This window comes from Pleurodeles waltl, chromosome 5 (assembly GCF_031143425.1).
Source record: "Pleurodeles waltl isolate 20211129_DDA chromosome 5, aPleWal1.hap1.20221129, whole genome shotgun sequence".
Lineage (NCBI taxonomy): Eukaryota > Metazoa > Chordata > Amphibia > Caudata > Salamandridae > Pleurodeles > Pleurodeles waltl.
The window spans coordinates 681,070,239-681,096,084 of NC_090444.1; the positions used below are offsets into that span (position 1 = coordinate 681,070,239).

A 25,846-nucleotide genomic window follows, 5' to 3' on the forward strand; every position below is an offset into this window, starting at 1 on the left:
CTGATACACATACAAACACCACTCCCACACACCCAACACAATATAAAACACACACCCACATCACCCACAAACACCTACGACCAAAAATTAGTCACGAAAGCCAGAGAGACAGCACAGAATAGACAATCCCACCACACAGAGGCACACAACACCATCACCCACACAACATCCACGCACAAAACACCACACACCACTACACATCACCACACACATCAACACTGACACCGCCCCAATCATCACCCACAACACCCCATGTCACGCCAAAGACACCCCCGCTTTTCCGAGGAGGAGCTCCGGGTCATGATGGAGGAAATCCTACGGGTAGAGCCACAGCTATTTGGCTCACAGGTGCAGCACACATCCATAGCCAGGAAGATGGAGCTATGGCACAGAATAGTGGACAGGGTCAACGCTGTGGGACAGCATCCAAGAAATCGGGAGGACATCAGGAAGAGGTGGAACGACCTGGGGGGACGGTGCGTTCAGCGGTCTCCAGGCACAACATCGCGGTTCAGCGGACTGGCGGCGGACCCCCACCTCCTCCCCCACAACTAACAACACTGGAGGAGCAAGTCTTGACCATCATGAATCCAGAGGGCCTCGGAGGAGTCGGTGGAGGAATGGACACTGGTAAGTCAAATCTTAACTATCAGATCCCCCACCCTACCTGCATGCTATCACACACCCCCATCCTCCCCCTCCCCCCCCTCCCCTATCACCCAAACTCCTCACTAATGTACTAAGAACACAAACCACACATCCCAACACCAAGCCCTGCTTGACACAACTAAGCATGGACACCCATCACTAAAGCATGCTCACTGCACATACCCATAACAACCCCTAACCATCATCACACAAGCCCCCACACAGGAATGCTTGCACTGGGGTACACGCACACCCACCCATTGCACACCATGACACTCACACATGCAATAATCATGCTCTTATGCCCCTGCAGGATCACGAAGGACCGTCACCACACCGGAGGGTCCAGACAACTCCACTCCACCCACAGAAGAGGCCCACAGTGACGATAGCAGCTCTGCCCTACTGGATCCTGATGACCAGCCCGGACCATCGTGGGCCTTGGGACAGTCGGTTCCCCTTGCACAGGCACAGCCCAACACTGACCTTCCACCCTCTGGTAACACCAGCACAGCACCCACCCAGCGGGCCCAAACCTCCGTACCCAGGACAGGTCAATCAGCTGTGTGTCCACCACTACAGGGAACCCAGGATGACCCACCACCCCAACAACAACAGGGACCTGGGGGGCAGTGGTAGTGGGCACACGGTCCAGGGGACGGAGGCACAGGAACACAGGGGAATTGGGAGGGCTGCTGTGTGACAGGGGGCGGACAGGCCAAGGGAACCCACTCTCCACGAGGCCCTCTCCTCCATCATGGGAGCATACCACCACTCCCAGGAGACGATGGCGACGGTCCTGGTCAAGTTTCAGGAGACCCTGCGCCTGCAGGAGGACCAGTATTTGGGGTTCAGGGAGGAGCTCAGGACCATCAGCTCCGCCTTGGGCACCATCGTAGGGGTGCTGAAGGACATACAGCAGACCTTGAGGGACACCGTGGCACTCCAAGGGGCCCCTGACACTAGCTTGGACAATAAACTGCCCACCACCTCCGCCGGCGCTAGTGGACAGGACGCCCCGCCACAGGACCACCACACCAGCACCCCACCCCCTGCAGACGGACAACCACCCCGCAAGCGGTCCCTGAGATCCAGGAACAGGACAGAGCAAGATGGCAAGACCCCCGCCTGGAAATGAGACCACCCTGATTGTCCTCCCACTGTCCCACTTTGTTACCCTGTCCATACTTAAACTGCCCCAGCTCCACTTCCTATGCCCATATGGGCAGTGCACCTGTGAGACTAATAGACTGGACTCTGCCATGGACATTCCTCCACCATCACCCCTCACCATTTTACAACCCCCCTCCATTTTTGAGCACTTAAATAAACACCCTTGAACCACAAAACAATGTTGAGTCAGTCTATGATTTGGTAAAATGTATTATCAATGACAGTGTCAAAATGCGTTTCTAGTTGTAAAGGCAACATACCTATGTCACACATCACAAGTCCTTGACGGATGCATGCATATGACACACGTTGGTAAGCACACCTGTGAAACCGTAATGGAAAGGAACAACTCAGTTACCAAATAATCCTATGAAATTACACACAGGATAGAGGAAGACGTGTGACAGTGAATGTAATGGTCAAAATGAAAATGTTCTCACCTGTGTGTCACTGGAAATATTGCTGTATGACTGACTCCCTGTTGCACTCCCCAGGATGGTCCAGTGGGCAAACCACCCACTGTAGAGACTTGAGAGACTGTGGCTTTGCACTCCCCAGGATGGTCCAGTGGGCAAACTACCCACCGTAGAGACTTGAGAGACTGTGGCTTTGCACTCCCCAGGATGTAACAGTGGGCAAACCACCCACTGTAGAGACTTGAGAGACTGTGGCTTTGCACTCCCCAGGATACATCAATGGGCATGGAGCCCCGTCGTGGATATGGCTTTGCACTCATCTGGCTGAGGTGCCCCCTCTTCCCTTCCCCCTGAGGTGCCTGTTGTATTTCTCTCTGATGCCCCGGCAGTGTTCTCTCCGTTTGTGGACAGGTATCTTGTGTGGGCCTCGCCCATGCATTTTTGGACTAGTGGTGCACGGACATTGATATGTGCATATCTGCACTACTTCTCGTAATGTATATACTTTTGAAAGATTTTATAATATATCTGTATATATTTGAGACATGTATATTGATACATTACAATGTTTGAACTGATTTTGTTTTGTTTTTGCATTCTTCCGGGAGGGTTGTGGGTTGTTACTGTGATGTTTCTAAATGCATTGGTGTGTGTGTTGTAATATGCGAGGGTGGGGGTGGGGGTGCTGCGTGTGTGTCCCCCTGACTTTAGCCTCCCCCCTCCCCTATGTCGTAGGTGCAGTACTCACCGTTGTCTTCGCCGGCATTGGTCTTCGTAGATGAGTAGGAATACAAGGGCCGGTAGGATTTGTAATTCCGGCTCCAAGGTGTCCTCCTTCCTCGTGGGATGTGGTCAGGTGAGCGTTTTCACATTGCAGAAACTGTTTCCGCCGTATTTTTATCCATGGTGAATCCGCCCCGGAAAAGGTGGCGGATTGGCGGGTTGTGATACTATGGGCGGTACATTGTCTTCCGCCTGTCTGTTGGCGGTGAGCGCCGCGCTGCTTGTCTGTACCGCCGTGGCGGGCGGTGTGTTAAAGTGGCTGTCTTTGTTGGCGGTTTCCGCCAGGGTCATGATTCCCTTTTTTTTGTCCGCCGACCTGTTTGCAGTATTACCGCACCTTTAACACCATCCGCCAGGGTTGTAATGACCCCCTATATTTTTTAACTTAAAGGTGTAAAATTAATTCTTTACCATAAAACATATTGAGATTGCAACAGCCTAGCAGGAATAGGGATATTATGCATAATGTAGTACTACTTGCTGAACCAGGTAGCCCTGTCTATTTGTAGGACTTGAAAGCACTAAAACCTCAAACCCCTGCAAGTGTACTGCCCAACAGCCACAACAGCCAAATATAACTAATTTAAATCTTCAAATTCCCCTTTGCTTTCAGATATCTGTTGCACAAACTGAATGTTTCCTTATATAGTGTAATGAATGACCAAATTCCAATTGATAGCACCTACCAGGACTTTTAGTGTAATGAAACAACCCACACAACCTGTAAATTTCATTGCTAGGTGCAGGGCAGGCGGTGGCCTGTGCTACAAAGTTTGTTGGTGCCCCCCAAAAACCAGCTCCGCTATGGATTACCTCACTACCACCCTTTAACAGTGCCCTGCAAGTCTCCATAACCACGCTCTCTCAAATGCATTTAATTTTTTTGGTAGCGCCATTCATTCCAAGGTAGGGTGTCAGAGCACTTTACATCGCACACATGTTACACAGAGACAGTCAATCATAAGTGTGTAAATCAGTGTATAAGCAATGTTACATAGGCAAGGAAGGCTGCAGTGGGGCTTTTAACATCATAATATACGTGCAAACACAGCGCCCCCTCCCAAAGTCAGCACCCAGTGCAGTGTCACCAGTCGCACCACCCTACAGCCAGCCCTAGCTAGGTGTATTCCTAGCTGATGACATCAAATAACTTAAAACCTGTGCTTCAGCCTTGCTATTTTGGCTGCACCCTATGATAAATTCCAAAGCCTGGATGTTGAGGTTGTGCCAGAGTAGGACAAATATCTTTATTTATGAATACAAACTTTACTTGATATCAAATTTAGTAATAAAATGATGTTGTCTTAGAATGTACCTAAAAATCTGGTGAGAAATACTTACACAGTGAAGATGATCCTAAATGCGGAAATAACATTGCATCATTCAAAAGACATTGTGGCCTATGCTGGATGCATAATTATGATTTTTAGACTTGGCAAATTCCTTCAAGCAAATGAAGTGATTTAGACCACTTATAAATCAGTGGGTTTTAACCTACATGGGCTGAAGTTCCTTTGCTGTTAGCTCAAATTTTATTGCCTGGAATAGGAAGAATAAGGAGAAATGTTTGAGAAAACTGTACTTTAATAAAGCTTGTGCATCAGAGTATCAGAGTAAAGGACATTTAACCTAGTCCCGCCCAACAAAATAAATCTTTGGTTATTTGGCTTATAAAAGTTTTCAAGTTCAGAGGCAAGGTTTGCTTAATTGTCTGAGATATCAAGATTTCCACTTTCCAAATGTCAAATTCTCACATTGGATTTATTTTCTCTTAGAATAGTTTAAAAAGATTCCATAAGATAAATGCACATATATCGATCTATGTCACACCATGGAGTAAAGACTATTAAGTCATGTGTATATGCCAATAGCTTCGCAGGACAGATTTATAGGATAACCCACAATAATTACTGAATTATTTATATGAATCAATTGATCCATAACCAATGTGAACAATATTGCAAGAGAGGAGGCACCTTCTTGGGACAACTCTCATAGATCGTCTGTGCTACTGAAGGAGTCACCAAAGAAAATAGTTACACCAAATATTTATAATATAATCTGCATTAACCAAATATGTCAATTTATAAATCCCAACTTTTGTGGATGTTTTCCATCCTTCAGGAACTCTTTAAATTTGACCTCTGCCCATGATGGTGAGGCTTCCACAGCTGAAATATATATAATTCAACAGCCATTTCACATGATCTGCTAAATCCTGCTAAGCGGGCCTTATAGGCAAGTTGATTTCCTATTGCAACTATTCTGAATGACCGCCTCAGTTTTCCCAGAGGACACATCAACCTTCAGTACCATCATTTTACATGTACACACTAACATGGTACTATAGCATTTGGAAGAAATTTGCAGTGACTTGTTAAATTGTGTTTTTCTTGCTTATGCTAACTAGGTGTCAGTTAGGCCACAACCCCATCTTGTTTAATACTTATGTCTCCACATGCATGTTCATTGTTCATTATTTTAGCAGCATGCAGTCAAGCTGAGTCATGTTTTTCCCCCCAAGGATGTTGTTCTTGCTGTTCTCAAAGAAAACTTTCCAACATCAACACATAATGCTGCATTTGTTCAAGGCCCTTCCTCTAGCTCACTGTTCTGTAGTCATTCACAATAGTTTGCTCTTGTTCTTGTAACAAGTTGGTTCTGCCATCTCTGGTTGACATTAACAGAGTCTGCAGAATCAATATATTTATTTAGTGGAATACTGCTTAGATGGTTAGGCAATATGAAGTTTAATAGAAGTGTGCTCTGATTTACTAAAAGTACAATTATTAAGTGATGAGTCTGAATACATTGATGCTTTCTTATGCAAGAAATTTATGTATAAAGCTTAAAATTTTGAATTTTGGTGGGAGCCAGAAGACTTTCTGATGCTACCAAGGGTACTGCCCAATTTCTTATTGATTTTGTTGTTCATTTGGGACTTGGAATATTTCTGACTTTGCCCCTTATCCTGTTTTGATGATGCTGCTAAGAGTATTAACGGCAATGACTTCACACATTTGAATTTATAATTTCTGGAGTACATATTTTGAATTGTTGTAATAAATCTGTTACATTTCCATTACTACTCTATAACTCGATTATTGAGTCTGCATTTACTTAATCTACTGCATTTTTGGTATGCTGCAACGTGCCTTATCCTTGGGACATATTGTCTCACGAAATTGAAGTTTAACACTGTCTCCAATTAATTCATCCGTGGGCATGCTGTTGAGAAAATGTGGTAATGTTTTGGGGTGTAAAAACATAATGGTTCAGAGTGCCCACAGCATCAAATAATGATCACATGTAGAGGTTTCTTTTTTAGTATGGGCTTGACTCACCTTTTGTCAAAGACTTGAAGAATGAACTGGATTTGATGGAGCAAATAATGTGCTGACAAGAAGGGTAAATATAGCATACTACAGATTTGGTTACGGAGGAATGTAGGAAGCCACCTTTTCTGCATGTTCACCCCAGATTTTTTACCTTTAGCTGGATCCTATATTTTTAATGACATTAAAACTATGTGATCTTTACCCCTGCTAATCAGTAGCAAAGTACGTGTGCTCCCTCTTTAAACATGGTAGAATTTGCATATTTCTAACTGATATATTTAATGTATCTAGAATTCCTTAGTATAAGGAAACCCAGGGGCTGAAAGTTGAATGCTACCTGTGGGCTGCAGCACCTATGTTGCCGTCCACTACAATGGCAGTGCAAACATGGCCTAAAGTCTACCTTGTGTAGTCTGACTGCAGCAGTGTAAAAACTGCAATTCGACCACCCAAATTAAACCCTTTTGATGGGTAAAAACGTTCCATTTATATATAAATAAGTCACCCATATGTAGGTCATGTAGCCCACAAGGAAGTGTGAATAGTATTTAAAAGTAGGACATGTAGAAATTTAAAGTTAGCAGGCCCTTACAGTCACTAGCCCCTCAAAGCTATTTTCACTGTAGTTTGGCTGGCTGACCCATAGAGAAACACTGGGAAGCAAAATTAAAGACTTGATACATGGAAGAGCTATTATAATATTTAAACCAGTATTTTAATAATTATTAACTATCCAATTTGCAGTCAGCTTAAAAAAAATATTAAAGGGAAAATAACTTTTAGAAAGTTAACTTTTCCCTGCCTAAATCTCATAGAAGTTTATTTGAATTCATTCTGCAGCTTCTCCTAGCCTTATCTTGTACTGAATAAGGTTTGGATGACAGGTGAAATTCCTCTCTAAAGCTATGCAATACATCACTCTGCCGAAGGGTGGGGTTGTAGGCATCAGTGTCAAATCCTGGCTGAGTACCAGATCATGCTTGATACGTCTGCTGGATTCACCTATAACAGTTGGGGCACACTTGAAAGGGGACCAAACTGGATACCAAGTAAATTCTTGTGGAACCACTGGTTGCTGAAGGCCTCTGCATTTGCCCTACTAAATATCTATCTCTGCATTTACATACAACCCAGATGGCACACTTGAAGGATGAGAACAGGATAGAACATGATGCCAAGACAATTCTTGCAGATTCACTGTCAGCTTACTGAAGGACCCTGCTTTTGTCCTATCAGACGTCTATCTCTGGGTTTATTGTGGGTACAGTAGCAGCCGCAAACTGAATTTTAGCATTTGATATGGAAGGACACTAGAATTACCATAATACACTCCACCTCGCACACCCCTAGCCCTCAGAGCCCAAGTTTAGTAGCAAAAACATTTGCCATCTTGAAAATGCCCAACGTGGATAGTGTTGGCCCTGGGAACTTTTACCTCATTGAGTAGGGTGTGCCCAGGAGACATTTCCACTTACTAGCTAGTGCCAGGCATGTGTCACATCCAAGCACCCACTTCAGAAACACTGCTGGACCTCAGGAAAAACAGATGGTGCATTCTTTAACCAGCACAACCCTGATTGTATATTCGACACACACTCCATCATGGTCAGATCCAAATTGCACCTAGGTCCCGGTCTACAGTGAATATTGGCAATCATTTGCGTTTTGTGTTTTTTGGTGCTATTTCCACTTAAAACTCCTCATAATTCATATAACCAGTTCTCCTTATTGGGTTTTGTTATTTTCGTGTCATTTTGCTAATTAAATTTTGCTAATTTTTTTAAATTTGGTTTAGGATGTGTATTGCTTTGTTTTTTGACTTTATGACGGTTGTGGCACTGCATAAATGCTTTACACCTTGCCGTAACTTAAGCCTATTTGCTCTGTACCGTAGACATTAGGGTGTTGAGCTCAGGTTAATTTAATGACTTTGATGGCTCACCCTGACTATGGTTGTGATTATTCTTTGAGGTGGACAGTTGCCCAATACAAGTGGTAATCCAATTTCTTGCAAGAAATATATGTGATCTTCACTGTGTGAAGACAAGAGTAAATTTCTTAGTGTTTTCATGAGAGATTCTTCTGATATAGAGTCAAATGTTTCCCACTTGCTATAAAATTTCCCTTTTACTACTTTGCTGGGAGTGATGTATTTTCCATCTGTATGTCAGTCCTCGCATTGTGAAAAGGTTGGACAGAGGGGTGTGATGCTTTGATTATTTTCTTGATTGTGTAGAACCGTTTTGTCATTCTATTGTTTGTTTCCCTGCGTACAGTGTTTAATAATGTACTTTTTGTAAACTTTCCTCGCTATTTTCAGTGTGTTTAGATTTGAGCTGTATTAGTCTCTATCGATTTGCCTTCTCAATTAATTCTTTGGAAAAACCAAGATACAGATGTCTTTGTTTTTCCATTTTCAACAGTTAAGAGGCAAGACCATCTAGTGGCATTTGAATTAATTGTTAGATGATTAAATCATTGTTAGAGACATTGGCTGGGAAGAAGGATAGAGGAAGGTGGAGAGCTGGCGTTGTTTTCTTCACCTTGGGCTGTCACATCAATATCAAGGGTAAAAGGCATGCATATTGCAGCCAAGCACTTGATTGAATACTGTCTCTTCCAAGATGCTTTTCAGATTGCCTGTGCTACAAAAATGCTCAATCTGAATATTGTTTTCCAGAGACAAATTCATTTTTGAATAATATTGATTGAGAGCCAGGTAGGCTAATTGCCACTATTTCTCCCTCATATCTCCAATGAGATGCAGAAGGCAGTATCTGGACCTTTGTAGACAGCAGCCCATATATAGTACACAGTTAAAGTCCAGTTGTGACATCCTCCTCGTAGGCTCCTTATCTTTATTTTTCAGCATTTGAGTTTGCTGTTTAGCCCTAGAGCAACTACTTCACCCTTTAACAACAATCACTTCCTCAGCAAGATTCCTATGTTCTGTGTGTTCAGAATTGATTCGACAAATACTTCAGGACAGCTATTTTTGCCACTTCTGCCTTCAGCTCAGCTACGGGTATTTCTGAGGTATTTCTGCTCCCTCCAGCTCATGCACCAGCATGTCTCTTGACATTAAAGTTTCTTCTGCAGCCAAGTCAACAAAAGTAGGTGATGACTCAATGTTGTTTTTCGTCTCTATTTCCTGCAAATGGTTACTACAGAATCATTCCCTAACGCCCACCACAGTTACGATTCTAGTGTATCATTTGGAGACACCGTTTCTCCTACTCATAATATGTATCAGTGACAGTCCCCTTCAAGACCTGCAGCAAGGCCTGCTGTAACTTCTCTAGATCTGTCATTCTCCTTGTAATTGTAGCACCAAGCAAGGTAAGAGAGGCTTGTGCAGGTTCAAAGCTGTGGTCTCAGAGCTTTTTTTGCAAGTTTATCGGTCTGTCAGGAGACTGACAATGTGATTTGACAGTTGAGGCAGTGGTTAATTTAAGCTGGTGGTTGCAGGTGGGGCCCACAGGCACCAGGAGACTGCCCTACTGTTGTCCCTTCTGATTTTGACACAAAGCAAGAGAGAAATAAACACAATGTAAGAAAAGAGAGACATAAAAACATAGACAAATAAAGAAAGCAGAGCTGAAAAAGAACCTGAAAGAGTGAGATAAAGGGTTAATCAGTTTCTAATTGGGTCAAAAGAGGCATAAGGGTGTTAACGCGTCCTTTTATGATAATTTATTACACATCAGGACTCATTTTAGGCCAATGAATCTTTTGACCCAGTTGAGAGACACCTTAGGACGAGATAGCTAATCAATATGTCAACCAGTACGTCAATAATGTCATCAATATTTATCACGACAATACATTTCACTTTAGTCAAAGTCATGAATCAATTCAAAGATGCTACCATGACCTTTCAGCCATGAATAACCACACCTTGTTTGGTAGAATGTTATGAATTAATGTGTTAATCTCAACACCAAGAAACATAATAGCATAGTCACGATATGGCAACTTTGATAAGATTTCATGAAAGCGAGAATCACAAACATCAGAACATAACACGGCGTGAACATAGATCAATTAAGCTGAGTGTCAATATCGCGTCAGTTCAACAAAGCATAGTCTCAGTCGTTTGTCTATTTGCGTCAGTTTTGGTGAACACCTGCCCTAACCACTGATTGGCATTAGCATGTTGGGCTTTATGCAAAACAAATTTAGAACACCAATTTGGAAAACATCTAACTAAGGTTTCTGTCAAAGCAAGCAGTTGGTACCTAGAAAGGAAAAGCAAACAGACAAATCACAAATGCATTGTCATAATTACCCTCCAAAGGATTAGGTCAGCACGCAGGTTCAGTCTTCGTCTTCAGGACATCCGTCAATTCAACATCAGTCAGAACTCAGCTCTGGGACAAAAGGGCACTTCCCTCATAAAGAGGAAAAGTGTAAATGGACAAACTAAGGGCAAGGATGGTTTTAATAAAATCTCAAGTCACCAAACAGAGTGACAGAGTTTCTGGATAAAATCAATAGCATTCCCTACCTAATTCTCCCTGACTCCTCGTGACATGGGTTTTTATCCCTTTTTCGTAATACATTCCCCCAAAATTCTATTGGACATTTGCTATACCCCACTATCTTTAACCTATCAAATTAAACATTAGGTAATCCTAATCTTCACCCCATATTGGTTTACAAGTCTTTGATTGGTCTTCATAATTGATGTCTTCACAGGTGGCACATCCGGTGTGACTTCATCCCTTGGTAATTCTTTGCACATCTTTTGGTCAGCAGTTCCATTGTCTTCACCGGTTTGAATTACCTTGTACATTACATTAATCTACACTGTTTCAATTTATTGTAACATTTATTCCATGGGCATAGAAAATATGATTGAGAAGGGATCTAACATGGTTATATTCATCTTCCAAGTTTGTAGAAAAAGAACAAACAGGGTCATGGCCTCTTGTGAGTCAGCACACTGAAAAATAGAAAAATGCATTTAATATGAGAGCCAAGCAGCTAAGCTGCAGCTCATGTTAACTTAAGGCCTATGAGGTTTTCAATACAGATTTAATAACGCAAATGTTAGTATAAGCTCATTTGAACGTAACATAAACATTTTGATCATCATTATGAGTTTGCGTATACATTGATGGCCACTCTTCGTGGTCACAATTCAAGCGCACATCTAAGCAAAATTGCTATTATTATAGTTTCTATGCGGCATCATCACACCTTAATTCATAATCATTTCATGTTAATATAGATTATGTAAGATACGCTCTCTCAGTCCCTCCTCTGATGACGTTCGTCATCACACAAACCTTTCCGTTTGACCTTTCACTTAGTTTAATGCGCATTTCAACATCTTGTCCTTTGTGTGAACTCTCCCAAATTTCATTAAATATTTTCTCCCTTTCACTTTCATCATTCTTCTTATTTCTCTTTGTCCAATTTCTTTTCATTTTGTCATTAATTTTGCATGCTCCCCATAAACCTAATAAACAGGCCAGAACAATTAATAGACCCCCTAATATTTTTGCAAGAACCCCATTCCAAATGTTGCCAAACCAGCTCCCTACTCTGGCAATTCCTTTTCCCACTTTCTCCCACACTCCAGGTTCCTTCAAATCCTTCAAATCTGCACTATCTTCAGTTAGGTTAGTAAGCATACCTCTAATCTTTTTACTATTGTCAGGTATATATGAGCAACAATGACGCTCGTTGAGCATCTTGCAGACCCCACCGCTCTTTGCTAAAAGAATGTCTAAAGCAAGCAGATTTTGAAGAGTCATATCTCTTTCCGCAGCAAGTTCAATATCCATCAGGAGTATAGCCCCTGTAAAATTTGTCAGCATGTTATCCACAATAGTAGACAACTTTTGAATCTTTATGGAGTTTAAGATAACCCCTACTGAAGGAATTATGGCTTCAAATATGTCTCCAACGTCAGCAGCCGCTGTCTCTCGTTTTTGTCTAGCATGTTGTAATTCAGACGTTTTAGGTATTTGCTTTAAGTCATCAATCTGGTAAATCTTTGGGGAAACTATTCCCAAATAACATGTCCCATACCATCCCTTAGGGAGACGGTAGTAAGCATTAAGTCCACAGATATAATAGATCCGAGGGATCGCTGGATCCTGTACATTTAACATGAAAGTCCATTTACTCTGAAACAAAAACACATGTCTGCACTCACTCGTTCCCACAAATAAAGTGTCATGCTCGGATTCTGGCCTATATATACAAAGCCTCCCTACATGTAGAGCATCTATAGCTAGTTTGCCTTGCGTCTTTATTGCAGTGTAAGCATAATCATATGCATATGTGCGTTTTTCTAGGCCCTTTTCTAATCTTTCCTTCAATGCTTTGCATCTATCATCAGTGTGATCTAAGAAGCTTTTCTCTACAGGTGTCAATAAGCAAGTCAGATTGTTGTGGTGTGCATAAGCTGTCCCAAATGTAAGCGTCGGTTCAAAGAAACCTTTAACAAATTTTATACTATGCTCCTTAGCTAGCTTGTTCAGAAACTCAATCACAGGCACAAAAGAAAACACAACATCCAGATTTGAATAAAAGTATTGCACATGCTCTTGATCATAAAATCTTGTTATTAGCAAGCTACAACTTATCCCGTAGGTTAGTGGAAGGCTATGATAGGTGACCCCTTCTTGCACTGACGAAGGAATCTTTGTACGCACATAACAATTTTTCGCATCCATGGTCTCAACATACTCATTCAGTAAGCGATAGAAGACATTAGTAGAAAGTTCCCCTTTTGAATTAGTTCCCTCATGCAAGTGCTTTGCATCATGCTCAAACTTTTCCCATGGTGTTAATGTTGAAGTCTCAGGTTTTGAAGCAGTGTTAGTCACTTTCTTATCCAACCACGGTATTCCCACAATCACTCCCACAATTATTATTGCACACACAATACCTAATATAAGACTCAACCAACCACAGACCTTACCCTTCTTGTTACTACCTCTATTATAAGCCATGTCTGTAAAGAATCAGATAGCAGAATAATAATCAACTTGAGGACGATTTAAAACTCTTTTTTCTTTTTCTCTTCTTTTTTTTTTTTCTTTGATGCAAAAGTCTCTTTCTCTCTGCGTATATTTACAGCGTTTCACTCACTCCAGGACCTCTTTGTCAAATCAGGTTAGCAGCTTGTCATAATCAGATTTCTCTAAGTCAAATCAGGTTATCAGTGTCTCATCCAGTAACTTATAAGTCTCTTATCTTTAGTTTTTCAGTTTTCGATTTTAATAAAGTCTTTTCTTTGAGTTACTTCAGGTACCGTAGTATTGGCCTGGTACTTCTCGATCAAAACAGAATGCAAAAAATTCTTGTTGCCATTCAGATGTTGTTGCATACGCTCATTCAGGACCTGCGTACCTTCTATTTGCGGTTCTCTTTCTTTTCAGTCTGCGTTCACTTTGCAATTCTCCTTCACTCAGATCTTCTACTCGAGGTGTATCAGTCTCTTCTGTTATTGTTTCACCTGGTACGCTTCTTGCTTTTGCAGCCTGTTTCTCTGGCCAGTTATCTCCAATATGCGTCTTCCTCCGATTTGTCTTTTCAGGACGCTGAACAGCACCCTCCTCTTGTAATATGGTGTTTTCTCTTGATGGACCTGCAACTGGCTCAGGGGATGCCGTAGTACTTTGGTCTCTTTCTATTATTTCCCCTTCTTCTTCTTCTGGATCTGTAACGTGTTCAAGTTCTAACCCGTATCAGTCTACTTCTGGGAGAACCTCTCCTTGATTTAGTTCTCCTGCTGCCTCTACTGAGATAGGCACACTGTCACCTCTCTCGAACTCGTTCACTGTTTGAGGGACTAGGCTGTTCTCAGTGGGCTCTCCTGCAGTCTCAGTTCCCTCTCGGCTGTTTTCTGGCCCTGAGACTTCCCTCTCTGGAACAGTTGTGCTGGAAACTTCAAGTTCCTCATCAGTTGGACACGTTATCTTTTTTGTGTGACTGGCATGTATCCAATTTGGAATGCCTACACATTTCACAGCAGTGGTTGTTGTCAAGATTACTTGATATGGCCCCTTCGAGCGTGGCTCCAAACACGACTTTCTCACATGCTTCTTGACAACCACCCAGTCACCGGCTTGTAGGGTGTGACCTGGATCACCGATCGGTGGCAATGTGTTAGCTTCTATCTGGTGAGAGAAAGAGCGAATCACATCAGCCAAACCTTTGCAGTAGTCCAACACCATATCATCTGTGATATTCACTAGAGCATTTGAAGGTACTGCGGGTAACCTCATAGCTCTGCCCATGGGATCTCATGGGGTGATAGTCCTGTCTTCTTATCAGGGGTGTTCCTCATTGACATCAGCACTAAAGGTAATGCATCTGGCCATTTCATATTGGTAGCTGCGCACATCTTTGCCATTCTTGATTTCAAGGTACCATTCATTTGCTCTACTAATCCTGATGCTTCAAGGCGGTAGCTACAGTGCAGCTTCTGTTCATTGTCTAATGCAGCACACAAGAGTTTAATCACCTCGTTGTCAAAGTGTCTGCCCCTATCTGATTCTATAGAGACCGGAAACCCGAACCTGGGTATTAGTTCCCTAAGCAGCAGCTTTGCAACTGTAAGACTGTCATTTCTACATGTGGGGTAAGCTTCAATCCAATGGCTGAAAACACACACAATCACCAACATGTATTTTAATCCTCCACAAACAGGCATCTCAATGAAATCCATTTGCATCTTGCTAAATGGACCGCCAGCTCTCCCAATGTGGCTTAGAGTTATCACAGTCCCTTTTCCGGCATTCATCTGTTGACAGATGATGCACCTGTGACAGGTAACCTCTGCGGCATGTCTGAACTTTGGATTAAACCAATCGATTTTGAATTACCTGATCATTGCATCTCTCCCGGGGTGAGCCTGTCCATAATAGAGCCTAGCAAATTGTGACAGAAGGCTATTTGGCAAAACTAATTTTCCCTCCTCTGAGACCCACAAGTCGCCAGCCCTCTGTACACATTGCATTCTTTCCCAGGAGCGTTTTTCCTCTTTGCTAGCACGACTCTGTAGTGTCTTCAGCTCATCTAGTGTATCAACCACCCTTAATGCAAGGTTCAAGCATGTGTCATTTTCAGTTTGCGGAACAATTCCCACTGATCCTTGAATGACATACAGTTCAATGCGCAAAACCTCGCAACTTGATCTGCATAACTGTTTCCCATGGAGACAAAGTCTTGTGACTTAATGTGAGCATTGCATTTCACCACAGCAATTTCAAGAGGTAACTGAATCGCATGTAACAAATCCTTGATTTGTTCACCATTTTTCACAGGAGAAACCAGAAGAGGTCATGAAACCTCTCTGCGACCACAATTGGCCAAAATCATGTACAATTCCAAATCCGTACCAGCTGTCAGTACAGCTGCGTGGCATACCTTAGTAAGGGCAATTAGCTCTGCCACTTGTGCGGAATACACTCTCTCGAGCCAGGAAGCTTCAATGATACCAGCTATGGTACATACAGCGTAACCGGCTCTCAGCATTCCGACTGAGTCTCTCAAACAAGATCCATCAACAAACATAATGCAGTCATTTTCTTTTAACTGTGCATCTTGAATATCAGGTCGTGGCTTGGTACATAGTTCTGTTACCTCAAGACAATCGTGCTCAACTTCCTCTTCATTATTAACTTCAGTATTCTCAGCAGGAAGTAGAGTTGCCGGGTTCAACACAGTACATCGTTTCAGTGAAACATTAGGTGACCCCAGTATAATTGTCTCATATTTGGTAAGACGATCATTTGTCATGTGCTGAGTTTTGGTTCGAGTCAACAAAATTTCAACTGAATGTGGAACCATTACTGTTAGGGGATATCCCATTACTATGCCTTCACACTGCGTGAGGCTCTGACCAACTGCTGCAACTGCGTGCAAACAACCTGGTAAGGCTGCTGCAACGGGGTCCAAGGTAGCTGAAAAATATGCTACAGGGCGATTTGCACCTCCATGGACCTGTGTTAAGACAGACAAAGAACAAGCATCACGTTCATGACAAAACAGTAGAAAAGGCTTCGTGTAATCAGGCATACGCAAAGCTGGTGCCCTGCACATGCACTCTCTCAATTCCATGAATGACTCAAGCTCTTACTTGGACCAAGCTATGGTATACGGCTCATCCTTGATCTCTTTGCCTGTCAGCTTTATCAATGGTTTTGAGATGATCGAGAAGTTGGGTATCCACTGGTGGCAGTAGCGCACCATTCCCAAAAACATCCTGACATCTCTCTTTGTTGTTGGGGGCTTCATTTGCAAAATGGCTGTTATTCTTTCTTTCGATATTCTCCTGGACCCTCTTTCAATTAAGTGACCTAAGCACTTCACTTCTTTCTGACAGTACTGCAGCTTCTTGGGTGACACTTTGGGGGTCATTCTGACCCTGGTGGTAATTACCGCCATGGCGGAGGTTGGCGGTAGCACCGCCAACAGGCTGGCGGTGCACCGCTGGGCATTCTGACCGCGGCGGTTCAGCCGCGGCCAGAAACGGAAAGTCGGCGGTGTCCCGCCGACTTTCCGCTGCCCTTGAGAATCCTCCATGGCGGCGGAGCGCGCTCCGCCGCCATGGGGATTCTGACACCCCCTACCGCCATCCAGTTCCTGGCGGTTCTCCCGCCGGGAACAGGATGGCGGTAGGGGGTGCCGCGGGGCCCCTGGGGGCCCCTGCAGTGCCCATGCCAATGGCATGGGCACTGCAGGGGCCCCCGTAAGAGGGCCCCAAAAAGAATTTCAGTGTCTGCCTAGCAGACACTGAAATTCGCGACGGGTGCAACTGCACCCGTCGCACCTTCCCACACCGCCGGCTCAATTCTGAGCCGGCGTCCTCGTGGGAAGGGTGTTTCCCGCTGGGCTGGCGGGCAGACGTTCGGCGGTCGCCCGCCAGCCCAGTGGGAAAGCCAGAATGACCGCCGCGGTCTTTCGGCGGGAACCGCGTGGCGGGCGGCGACCGCCGTCCGCCGCGGTCAGAATGACCCCCTTTATGTCCATTCTTTCCCAAATGTTCAGTGAAGCAATTGTGTCATACCTACAGTCATCCCTTGTCCTGGATGCAATCAGCAAATCATCAATGTACTGCACTAGAGTCTAGTTAAAAGGCAATACTAAGGATTCTAAGTCCTTTTTCAATATCTGATTGAAGATGGACGGTGACTCAGAAAACCCTTGAGGAATTCTGCACCAACTGTACACCTTATCCAGGAATTTGAAACAGAATAAAAACTGACTGTCCTCGTGAAGAGGTAAAAAAAGAAGGCTTGTGACAAGTCTACAACGGTGAACCACTCAGCATCACATGGGACCTGAAACATGATCACTGCTGGATTGGGTACTATGGGGCAACATTTTACCACAATCTCGTTTATTTTTCTTAAATCCTGCACATCGAACCTTCCCACAGGGCTTTTTCAGACCCATTATCAGTGAATTACATGGACTGCTCAACACTTCCTTCAGGACTCCGTTTCACAAAGTCTGCAATTATTTGCGAAACTTGAATAAGAACATCCTGTGCCATATGATATTGTGGCACCTGGGGGAACACTGCATTTGGTTTCACTTGTACTTTAACTGGTTCTACTCCTTTTATCAAGCCCACTTCTTTTCTTGTCAAATCCCACACTTTCTCTGTCACTGTCCCTTGCAATTCAGCAGGTAAGTCGATTACTGTAAGCATCGGGAATAATGTAATCAAAGGGTAATCTTCATTTGCAGTTCCTGTCTCTAACTCTGAGAACTGACCATCATCCCCTTCATTATCACTGTTTGTCTGCACTTCGATACCATCATTTGAACAGGTAATCGAACATTTTGTCTTGCACAGTAAGTCTCTTCCCAGTAAGGATACCGGACTCGAATTGCAGACTACAAACGTATGCAGTCCCTGGAAGTTGCCGATCTCAACTTGCACTGGATCTGTAATCGGATTTGTCAAGTACTGGTTTGCTACTCCGACCACCCTTATGGTACGCCCCGAAAGTGGTAATTTCGGAACCTCTGCACTTCTAACTGTAGAGCGTGTAGCTCCGGTATCAACCAAGAATGAAACTTTGTGACCCATTACCTTTCCCTCTACATAGGGTCCCCTCTGATCTACCTCTAGGGACGCTGCAAGCCTGCACTCTTCACTGTCTGAACTGTCATTCGACCACTCCTCATTTATTCCAGCTTCACCTCGCAATGGGAACTGTTGTACTGTATTATTTTGACTCATCACCTGACCTGTGACCTGCTGAGGCAGCATCACCTGTTGCTGTCCCCTCTGAGCCATTGGTAGTTGCATTTGCTGTCTAGGTACCATGGGAACCTGCTGTTGTACGTGCTGCATTTGCGCTGGCTGAACACGTGGCATTTGCATTTGCTGCATGGGCTGTAGCCCTTGCATCTGAACCATGTTATTTTGGAAGTTCGGGTTTTGATTTCTCAATTTTGGACCTCCCATATTTTGCAATGTACAGACATTAGTGCTTTATTGAACAACACCATCCTGCACCACTTTTGGGCATTCCCACTTCCAATGCCCCACGCCCCGCACGCGTGACATGGGGACATCCTTTTCAACCCTTGTGCGTCATTTTTAATCACAACAGTATTTAAGTCTGGACCGCGATTCACAAAACCTCGACCTCCACCTCTCGGTTTTGCCTGAAACACACCATTCACTTGCGGTTGCTGTTGTATCATCTGTTGAACTCCATTTCCCTGTATACCAGCCTGTGCTGCCCTTATCTGCATCACCATCACTTTCTCCTTTAACTTTTTCTGCTTCAGCTCAATTTCATCAATACAGAATTTAGCATACTGCAACACCTCATCAATCGGCTTCGCTTGCCAACAAATCAAATGATTCTTAATCATCTGGCTAACCTCTGGTCTCAGCCCTTCAACAAATCTGAACACGAGATGGTTCATGTCTTTCGGCTCAATGGTCTCAGTACCATTGTAATGTTTAAATGCCTTCAACAATCTCTCATAATAAGCATGAATTGATTCTTTAACCTCTTGCGAGGTCCGGTCGATTTTCTGCCAATCAGTCACCTTCGGCGACACTTTCTGCTTCAAAAACTCAATCACTTTATGATAGTACTTCATCACCTCCTCAGAGGGAGCTCCGGTCACCTTATCCCTTGCCGGCTCCTTCGTCGGCCAGTCTACCCCTCTCTTGCACTCGAGCCACAAATCAGGTGGAACAATGATCTCAAACAAGGTATTCAAGTCTTCCCAGAGACACTTTGCAAGCTTCACAAACCTATCTGTTTGTTGATACCACTCGATCGGTTTCTCCCTCAATCTGGTATAATCATTTGTAAAAGATAGGATGTCTCCTCTGGTCCGTGGCACATGAATTTAAACTCCACCAGCTGTTTCTCTCATGGGTAGTATTTTTACCAATTCCGTATCGGGTGAAGCTTTAGCCTGACTCGACCCCGGACTGTCACTTTTCTCCTTATCTCTTTTTTTTGACCATCTGCCTTCCCACTTTTCTAACGCTCCCCAGATCTGCGCACTTTGCAGTATTTCTTTTAAATGCGCTTTCATTCCGGCAGACCTCATATGCTCAAAGTCTTTTGAATCAAAGTCTAACCTGTAACTTCTTTTCAAATGTTTAGTGTTCTCAATATCAATGTTGTACTTGTCTGCCAGGTTTGCTAATCTCTGATGTACCTTACCTACCTCTTTAGTAATCTTAGGGCACAAGTATCTCAATTCTGCTTCTGTATATGACTCTAATCTGTTTACCCCCATTGTTCCGTCCACTAGTTCGGCAGCTTCCACACCTAGTCTTACAAAATACTCATCTCTCCCTATGCTTTCCGGATCTACTGCAGTCACTGTAGTCTTCTGTGAAGCATAGGTCCTCTCTAACCACTCATTCAACTGTTGTACTGTAAAACCTTGCAGTGAAATGTTCCCTGCATGCATCATTGGTGATTGTGAAGCATTCGTAGTTATTGTCTGCGGGGTTAGCACTCTTAGCCCTGCCTGTCTCGTTGCCTCCAACAGTGTTTCAGCTGGGCTAAGGTTTAACAAGGATCTCGGGTTTTCAATCACTTGTTCTCCTGGGGCCATTAACTGGGGAGTTCCTATGGACCCTCCTATTATTGCATCTTGGGTCATTACTCGCTGATCACATACGCCAGATTTACCTTGTGCATACAATGGCACCGGTGGACCAACAGTAATTGGTAACGATATTGCAGCTGGTGTCTGACCTGGGCCCAAACCTCGTGGAGTAGCGACCCCAAAGGTCTGATCCAGCGAAGCTGGGGCAGGTATTAACGGAGGTCCAGCTGCTGGGTTATATCCCTGTATCAGTTGTGGCTGCGGCAGCAATTGTGGAGATGGCTCAATCTGCACTAACCTCGATTTTGTATACATCGGGTTTGGCGGCACTATTAGGTTTGTAGTAGTCTCTAGCACTGGGACGTCTGGATAGATTCTCTGTATCTGCGGTGGAGGTTGCAACTGTATCTGCATGTCTGGCGCAGTGGGTACACTGACACCATTCTGTATCAAACCCGTATCACTAGTCTGTACCGTATCAGTAACTCCCTTCTCCTGCGTCTGATTCCCAGGACCCGTACTAGTGCTCGGGACATTATCGCTTGCTGCATAAGGTGGCGGGCGATCATGTAATATTCGATCCATAAACTCTTCATCGTCTGAATCATCTTCTTCTTCCCAAGGTCTCTTAGTTTCTTTAGGTTTACTAGAGTCTTTGTCTGTTTTACAGGTGGCTTTTTTTACCTGCGTCTCTTCTTCCTGTGTTATTGCTGGGAACAATTTCAGTCCATCAACTATTCCCCGTCTCCATATTTTGCTTTCATTATCCCACCTAGCTTCCGCATAAGTCTTTTCTGCCCTTTTTGTTCTTCTTTGGAATTTTTCTTGTCTATGTTTAAGGGCCATTAAATCCCAAATCGCTAAAGCCTCGTACTGCGCTGGCCTCGGAGGTGGTTTCTGTATGCTTAACATCCATCTTAAATTCTCTAGCACCCTCGTATTGAACGTCCCATGTTCTGGGAACGCTAAACATCCCTCTTTCTCTGTTAATTTGCACCACTGTTTCATCCATAAACAAGGCGCAACACCTTTCTCCTCCATATCTATGTAAGCTGGAGTACCCTCAGGCAGGGTAGGCTTCCCTTCACTCACCATAATGTATGCATCTCCTTTCAGAGCACTCTTAAAAGCTTAGACAAAATTCATCTCTGCGTCTTTTCTTCTTGTTTGTATTTAATCAGAAAGTGACTTTAATTCCCAGGACACTCTTCACCCACCTTTCTCAACCTATTGCCCCTCACGGACGGCAGCCAATCCTTGCGCGACCCCTCTCGACAACTGACCTATCTCAGCGCGGCACCACTGACGTCATACTCACACACTGCAGCTGACAAAGTCTTGCGGCTTGTCCGCCCCTCACTGGATTCACACCAAACTAATGCACAATTTTACTTTCGAGCACCTTAACAACAACACAAATCTGCCATTTTACTACAGGAAGGGTAACACATCCGCTTAAGAACTTTACAGAGATTTCACTTGAAGCCACGGCCGCTACTCCCTCCTTCTCAATTCCCGCATTCGCAAGCAGAATTCGACCCGCAAATCCTACTCTCGACTTGTCAATGGTTCGTCCTAGTGCACTTTAGAACTTGCCAAATCTCCATCGGAGGTTTCATACATACAATTTGACTCAAACTCGACTTGTCAACCACGCCCGATTGACCTATTAAACCGCACAGATTACAACATAAACCCAAGTGTCTCCTACACTTGTCAATATACTCCGGAGTCTTAGACCACGACGGGTCCGTACATGAACAACCAACCACGTGGATAATTTTGAGCACAAAGCGCCACACTCATATGAAGTACGCCGACTTCCCTGCTCTCATACTGCGGAGTACGCCCACTCCTACTAAAACAACATTTACCTGGCCTAGATACACACAAACTTCATAAATTACCTGCAAAAGGCATAAGCTGAGCAAGCGCAAATCCTACACCACACATGCTATGACGCCGAGAACATTCCCAACTCACTTAGGCAGGCTCCGAGATCCCGGGACAGTCATGGTGAATTTAGAAACACATCATACCTCCAATTTGCATTATCTCAGAAAAACAATTTAAACAATGATTCTCCGTCCTATGGCCCCAAAGGGCCAAACCGTCGCTCTGCTACCAGAACTGTTAACGCGTCCTTTTATGATAATTTATTACACATTAGGACTCGTTTTAGGCCAATGAATCTTTTGACCCAGTTGAGAGACACCTTAGGACGAGATAGCTAATCAATATGTCAATCAGTGCGTCAATAATGTCATCAATATTTATCACGACAATACATTTCACTTTAGTCAAAGTCATTAATCAATTCAAAGATGCTACCATGACCTTTCAGCCATGAATAACCACACATTGTTTAGTAGAATGTTATGAATTTTATTCCCTATTAATTACAATCTAGTAGCAAATGTGTTAATCTCAACACCAAGAAACATAATAGCATAGTCATGATATGGCAACTTTGATAAGATTTCATTAAAGCGAGAATCACAAACATCAGAACATAGCACGGCGTGAACATAGATCAATTTAGCAGAGTGTCAATTTCCTGTCAGTTCAACAAAGCATAGTCTCGGTCGTTTGTCTATTTGCGTCAGTTTTGGTGAACACCTGCCCTAACCACTGATTGGCATTAGCATGTTGGGCTTCATGCAAAACAAATTTAGAACACCAATTTGGAAAACATTTAACTAAGGTCTCTGTCAAAGCAAGCAGTTGGTACCTAGAAAGGAAAAGCAAACAGACAAATCACAAATGCATTGTCATAATTACCCTCCAAGGATTAGGTCAGCACACAGGTTCAGTATTCGTCTTCAGGACATCCGTCAATTCACCATCAGTCAGAACTCAGCTCTGGGACAAAAGGGCACTTCTCTCATAAAGAGGAAAAGTGTAAATGGACAAACTAAGGGCAAGGATGGTTTTAATAAAATCTCAAGTCACCAAACAGAGTGACAGAGCTTCTGGATAAAATAAATAGCATTCCCTACCTAATTCTCCCTGACTCCTTGTGACATGGGTTTTTATCCCTTTTTCGTAGTACATTCCCCCAAAATTCTATTGGACATTTGCTATACCCCACTATCTTTAACCTATCAAATTAAACATTCGGTGATCCTAATCTTCACCCCATATTGGTTTACAAGTCTTTGATTGGTCTTAATAATTGACGTCTTCAGAGGTGGCACGTCCGGTGTGACTTCATCCCTTGGTAATTCTTTGCACATCTTTTGGTCAGCAGTTCCATTGTCTTCACCGGTTTGAATGACCTTGTACATTACATTAATCTACACTGTTTCAATTTATTTTAAAATATATTCCATGGGCATAGAAAATATGCTTGAGAACTGATCTAACATGGTTATATTCATCTTCCAAGTTTGTAGAAAAAGAACAAACAGGGTCAAGGCCCCTTGTGAGTCAGCACACTGAAAAATAGAAAAACGCATTTAATATGAGAGCCAAGCAGCTAAGCTGCAGCTCATGCTAACTTAAGGCCTATGAACTTTTCAATACAGATTTAATAACGCAAATGTTAGTATAAGCTCATTTGAACGTAACATAAACATTTTGATCATCATTATTAGTTTGAGTATACATTGGTGGCCACTCTTCGTGGTCACAATTCAAGCGCACGTTTAAGCAAAATTGCTATTATTAAAGTTTCTATGCGGCATCATCACACCTTAATTCATAATCATTTCATGTTAGTATAGATCATATAAGCTACGCTCTCTCAAGGGGATTCAAGATTACGAAGCCTTAATTGCGCCAGCTGTGGGCTTTTAAGCAAAACTTTGGGCCCCAGCACTTAGTCTTTCACAACTTAAGCACTGAACTGAGGGGTGTTACCGTAGCAGCAGGATTCTGGGAGCTGCACAACCTTCCTTCCAGCGTCCAGGTGCTCCCAGCATCTTGCATCATACTGGTGTTCAGATGAGCGCCTTTCACCCCCGCTAGCCACAGTCGAGGGGCTGCTAATCCTGAGAATAGACTTAGATTCATGAAATACACAGCATTCTTCTCTGTCCGTCCACAACTGCATCATAAGGGATGCAATCATCACCATCCAGGTGAGCCAGCAAGGCCATACAATAAATCTAGGCACTCCAAGGCTGCACTTCAAAGAGTAAATTTGTGTAATATAAAAAGTAAAAGTATACTGTCTCAATGTATATTTATTTATTAAGATTTCGCAGGCCTTGTTCATGGAGGTCATTTAGAGGTCACCAGGGTTCACAGTTGCGACCCCTGGCTTGCGCCTTGCGACCCTTTGCACTGCCTTTGAGACCCCTGGCCCTAGAGATGGCAAATTTAGTGTCAGTAAGACAGGAAGCAACTCGTCCTTATGGACATTGTTTGGGACTCCAGTTTCCTTATTTTCCGGCAATTTGTTACTCTAGTAGTGACTAATATTATATGATGTTATTCAGTATTAGTGTAATAAAGAAGGGAGTACAATTAGTTGGAATATAACTCTCCCTGCCAGCGGAGGTAAGTAAAAAGTGCTTTTAAATGCGCATGTTGTGTGCATTCTTGTGGGTGAGTGTGTGTGTGTGTGTGTAAACATGTCTATGAGTGAAAGTAAAGGTCAAATGGTGTATGATGTCACTTCCGCTACCCCTGACATTTTCATTAATTCACGTTGATGGCCTTGTTGAGAAGCAACATAGCACTCTGCATAATGGAGGATGTAGGGAGATGACACAAGGTCTTGTACATCAAGTGCGGATTTACATATTTAAATTGCACAGTTACGTTTCACATACTTACCTTTAAGGCACAGGGAGATTAAGTGAATCAAGCAGACTCGCTTGGGTTTCAAGTGCCCGTGCTAGATCAGATGTCCACATACTCCAACATCAGAATCTTAGACACTAGACCATCTCTCCTGTGCAGCAACTTAATTACTGTCTGGTTAATTTATTTTCATTAATCACTAGCCCAACAGGTTTGTGTAGCTCCCAGACTTTCATCACATTAATAAATACACTGACAGTAAATTGTTCAACTGAGACAAAGTTTGGTGAACTGTAATATCGCTTGAACAATTTCAGTGACCATAGTGCATTGGGACTTGAGTATATTGGAAATTAAGGTGCGGACTGCATGGTGTCGTGAAGCCGCAGATGTAACTGCAACATATATAACTACAAGGTCCACAATGCATAGGGCCAACTACACCTGAAAAGTATTAAGGTTTAATTGTTGGGGTGCAGTGCATTAGGTATTTTGTACATTGCAAGACCAAGTTGCTATCCCTTACCTGCCCATCAAACTGTGCTTTAATGAAATGTAATCTGCCCCAATGAATACAATACTATTCCCTCTAATTTCGGATGCTGCTACATATATAGAAATGTCATCTCCACGGCCCTTTATTGCTTAGTCGAGTTAGGTTCATGCTAAATT

At 43.3% G+C, this 25,846-nt stretch overlaps 1 protein-coding gene across 2 annotated transcripts in view; it reads right to left on the reverse strand.

Annotated features, from left to right (window-relative positions):
- Positions 1-25,846, reverse strand: part of TRAPPC3L (trafficking protein particle complex subunit 3L) — a 284,619-nt gene that overhangs the window by 149,967 nt on the left and 108,806 nt on the right. The window lies entirely within an intron of this gene.